Source organism: Aegilops tauschii, chromosome 4 (genome assembly GCF_002575655.3).
Source record: "Aegilops tauschii subsp. strangulata cultivar AL8/78 chromosome 4, Aet v6.0, whole genome shotgun sequence".
NCBI lineage: Eukaryota > Viridiplantae > Streptophyta > Magnoliopsida > Poales > Poaceae > Aegilops > Aegilops tauschii.
In genome coordinates this window covers 304,440,076-304,445,389 of record NC_053038.3, presented here as the reverse complement: position 1 = coordinate 304,445,389, position 5,314 = coordinate 304,440,076, and positions in this window count along the sequence as shown.

Sequence of the window (5,314 nt, the reverse complement as noted above, 5' to 3'; positions counted from 1 at the left end):
TATGCAGAGAGTTACGATGCTATGAATATGGGCACATACTATAAAATAAAATGACTTGGAGAAATTTCGGGATACGGGAAAAATCAACCTTCGTGTGTTCGATCCAGATCTGGCCGGGGCACGAGCTCGAGCTCGCCGGCGGTGGATGGCGACGGCCGGAGGAGAGGAGGGAGACGGAGGAGGAGGCGGCACCGGCAACGGGAGGAGGAGAGAGCGACGGCGGCGGGGTCCCCGGGAGGCGCGGGCGGCAGGGGAGCCGCGGCGCCGGGCGGCGGCGGCGGCGCCGGCGGGCTCCGGTGCGGAGGCGGCGGCGCTCGGGCCTCGGCGGCGCAGGGCGCGGGCGATGGGCGGCGGGGCGCGACCGGGCTCGGGGGCCGGCGCTGGGCCCTCGCGGGCCGCGCGGTGGGGAGGACGGCGGCGACAGGTGGCGGGCTCCGGTTGGACGCGGACGCCGCCAGAACGTCCAGTGGCGGCGGGGATTTTTCTAGGGTTTTTGGACTGCGAATGTTTTCGGGAGGGGATGCATATATATAGCTAGAGGGAGCTAGGAGAGTCCAAATGAGGTGCGGTTTTCGCCCACACAATCGTGGTCGAACGACCTAGAGCATGGAAGAGAGTTTGGTGGGTTTTGGGCTGTTTAGAGAGGGGGTTTTGCTGCAACACACAGAAGGCATCTGCGGTTACCCGGTTAACCGTTGGAGTACCAAACGACCTCCAAATGGAACGAAACTTGATCGGTGGTCTCCCGGTGGTATACCAAGGCCACTTGACAAGCCTCGGTCCATTCCGAGAACGTTCAACACCCGCTCACGAAAAGAAACAAGAGGGATGCACCGGAGGAGGTGGGAGTACCGGATTGCATAACGGACAACGGGGAAAATGCTCGGATGCATGAGACGAACACGTATGCAAATGCAATGCACATGATTACATGGTATGAGATGCATGATAAGAACAAAATGCAAAACGAAAGACAAAAACCCGACCACGGAGGGAATATCATACACATAGCCGAAAATGGCAAGAGTTGGAGTTACAAATATGGAAAGTTACATCCGGGGTGTTACATGCTACTTCCCCATGCGCCGCGCCGTCGCCTCTTCCCCTTCTGCGGCCTGTCCGCCGCGCCGCCCGCGACCACACCGGCGCGCGCGCTCGCGGCTGCTCCTGCCTTGCCGCGCGTCGAGCCGCCTGGCCGCCCCCCCGCCCACTCTGCTCGGCCCGCCACGGCCCCGTTCACCTCGCCGGCGCCCTGGCCCGGCCCGCGCGCCGCACCCCCTAGCCTTCGTTGCCCGGCCACCCAGCCGCGCCCTATGGCCTCGTCGCTGGCTAAGCCAGCCGGGACCGCCCGGGTCCAGGCGTCCCCGCCGTTGCGCCCTGCGCCCGATAGACCGGCTCCCGCTAGCCCCCCTGGGCCTATGACAAACGGGCCCGAGCGCACCAGAACGTTAAAAGAAAAAAAGAAAGATTAAAAAAATATAATAATAAAAATAACATATTAATTAATTAATTAGATTAATTAACTTAATTAATTATGTTTAATTAACTAGTGTCAATTAATTCAACAGTAATTAGATTAGTTAAACCCTAATTAGATTAAACAGTCTATGACAGCTGGGACCCACACGTCAGTTTGACCAAGTCAACGTCCTGTTGACTTTTGACGTCATGATGACGTCGGCCTGCACTATTCTAGATAATGTTGAATTAAATTAATTAAATAAATTCTAAAAATGATTTAAAACTTTAGAAAATCATATAAAATAAACCGTAGCTCAGATGAAAATACTTTCTACATGAAAGTTGCTCAGAATGACGAGGTGAATCCGGATACGCAGCCTGTTCATCCGCCACACATCCTAACCTATCGAACTCACAACTTTCCCCCTCCGGTTCATGTCTGCGAAAACGCAAAACACCGGGGATACTTTCCCGGATGTTTCCCCCCTTCGTCGGTATCACCTACTACCGCGATTGGGCACCCCTAGCAACGCTCATTGCCATGTCATGCATTGTCATGCATTTGTTTGCATTATATTTATTGTTTCTTCCCCCTCCTCTCTCGCTAGACTCCGAGACCGACGCCGCTGCTACCCAGTACGACTACGATGTTGACGACCCATCCTTCTCGGCTGAGCTTCCAGGCAAGCCCCCCCTTGATCGCCAGATATCGCCTATTCTACTCTCTACTGCTTGCATTAGAGTAGTGTAGCATGTTACTGCTTTCCGTTAATCCTATTCTGCTGCATAGCCTGTCCTTGCTACTACTGTTGTTACCTTTACCTGCAATCCTACATGCTTAGTATAGGATGCTAGTATTCCATCTGTGGCCCTACATTCTTGTCCGTCTGCCTTGCTATACTATCTGGCCGTGATCACTCGGGAGGTGATCACGGGTATATACTTATATACTTTACATGATACCTGTGGTGACTAAAGTCGGGTCGGCTCTTGGAGTACCCGCGAGTGGATCTTTGTGGCGGAGCGACAGGGCAGGTTGAGACCACCTAGGCGAGAGGTGGGCCTGGCCCTGGTAGCGTTCGCGGTTACTTCATAATAACACGCTTAACGAGATCTTGGTATTTGATCTGAGTCTGGCCACTGTCCTATACGGACTAACCAACTACACGGGAACAGTTATGGGCACTCGGCGTCGTGGTATCAGCCGAAGCCTTCGTGACGTCAGCGACTGAGCGGCGCGCGCCGGATTGGACTGGAATGCCTGCTAGGCTAGGTCTGCTTCCGGCCGCCCACGCAACATGCAGGTGTGCAATGGGCGATGGGCCCAGACCCCTGCGCCATAGGATTTAGACCGGCGTGCTAACCTCTCTGTTGTGCCTAGGTGGGGCTGCGACGTGTTGATCTTCCGAGGCCGGGCATGAACCAGGAAAGTGTGTCCGGCCAAATGGGATCGAGCGTGTTGGGTTATGTGGTGCACCCCTGCAGGGAAGTTTATCTATTCGAATAGCCGTGATCTTCGGTAACAGGACGACTTGGAGTTGTACCTTGACCTTATGACAACTAGAACCGGATACTTAATAAAACACACCCTTCCAAGTGCCAGATACAACCCGGTGATCGCTCTCTAACAGGGCGGCGAGGAGGGGATCGCCAGGTAGGTTTATGCTATGCGATGATACTTGGTGAACTTACCATCTACTCTCTTCTACATGCTGCAAGATGGAGGCTGCCAGAAGCGTAGTCTTCGACAGGACTAGCTATCCCCCTCTTATTCTGGCATTCTGCAGTTCAGTCCACCGATATTGCCTCTTTACACAGATACCCATGCATATGTAGTGTAGATCCTTGCTTGCGAGTACTTTGGATGAGTACTCACGGTTGCTTTTCTCCCTCTTTCCCCCTTTCCTTTCCTCTCGGTTGTCGCAACCAGATGCTGGAGCCCAGGAGCTAGACGCCACCGTCGATGACGACTCCTACTACACCGGAGTTGCCTACTACTATGTGCAGGCCGCTGACGACGACCAGGAGTAGTTTAGGAGGATCCCAGGCAGGAGGCCTGCGCCTCTTTCGATCTGGATCCTAGTTTGTGCTAGCCATCTTATGGCAACTTGTTTAACTTATGTCTGTACTCAGATATTGTTGCTTCCGCTGACTCGTCTATGATCGAGCACTTGTATTCGAGCCCTCGAGGCCCCTGGCTTGTATTATGATGCTTGTATGACTTATTTTACTTTTAGAGTTGTGTTGTGATATCTACCCGTGAGTCCCTGATCTTGATCGTACACGTTTGCATGTATGATTAGTGTATGATTGAATCGGGGGTGTCACACTATCACTTTGGGACTAGTTTCATATGTTGCTTTTGAAAGCTCAAACAAATCTAAGTGAATAACATGAGCATAAAAAATTTCTTCTCTCAAAATAATATAAGTGAAGTAAGAGAGAATTTCTTAAAAAAATTACTAACTCTCAAATAAATCTAAGTGAAGCATTAGAGCATTTCTTCAAAAACACTAAAGCACACCGTGCTCAAAAACATATAAGTGAAGCACTAGAGAAATTCCATAGCTCATAAAGATTTAAGTGAAGCATAGAGAGCAATTCTAACAAGTCATAGCATAATTTTGGCTCTCTCAAAAAGGTATGTCCAGCAAGGATACATGACTCAAAACAAAAAGCAAAACAAGCAAAGACTCATATCATACAAGACACTCCAAGCGAAACTCATGATATGTGACGAATAAAATATAGCTCCAAGTAAATATTGATGGTCGTTAGAAGAAAGAGGGGATGCCACTCGGGCATCCCCAAGCTTAGTTGCTTGCTTCTCTTTTTTGACAATGTCTTGGGATACCATGGGCATCCCCAAGATTAGGCTCTTCTTACTCCTAATTCCATCATCCATCGTGATCTCACCTCACCCAAAACTTGAAAACTTCAATCACACAAAATTCAACAAACCTTTGTGAGATCCATTAGTATAACAAAGTAAATCACTACTATAAGTACTGTTGCAAACCCATTCATATTTTATTTTTGCATTACATCTACTGTATTCCAACTTTGCTATGGCTCAAACCCCCGATAGAGTCCATAGATTCATAAAAATAAGCACGCAACACAAAGAAAATAGAATATGTCAAAAACAGAACAGTCTGTAGCAATCTGAAAACTTCGAATACTTCTGTAACTCCGAAAAATCTGAAAATTAGGACAACGTGGGCAATTTGCATATCAATCTTGTGTAAAAAATTCAGAAAATTCCTTTGCTTTTGTGAATTTTAAAAATTGTTTTACTGGACGCAAAAGTTTTTGTTTTCCAACAAGATCAAATCAACTATCGCCCAACATGATCCCAAAGGCTTTCTTGGCACAAACACTAATTAAAACATAAAACACAATCATAACAGTAGCATAATTGTGCAAACACTCAAGAACAGAAAGAAAAAGACAAAAATAAAATTTATTCATTGGGTTGCCTCCCAACAAGCGCTATCGTTTTACGCCCCTAGCTAGGCATAATGCAAAGATTCAAGTATTGTCATCTTTATTTCTAGATCCATAAGATCCCCTCATGATTGATTAATATGGTGGCCAAATTCTTATTCTAGGGAAGTGTTCCATACCCTTCCTTAGTGGAAATTGAAATTTAATATTGCCTTCTTTCATATCAATCATGGCACCAATAATACGTAAGAACGGTCTACCAAGGATAATTGGGCAAGACGGATTGCAATCAATATCAAGAAAAATAAAATCTATGGGCACATAATTCCTATTTGCAAGAATAATAACATCATTAATTCTTCCCAAAGGCTTTTTAATAGTAGAATGTAGCGACCCGACCTCAGAC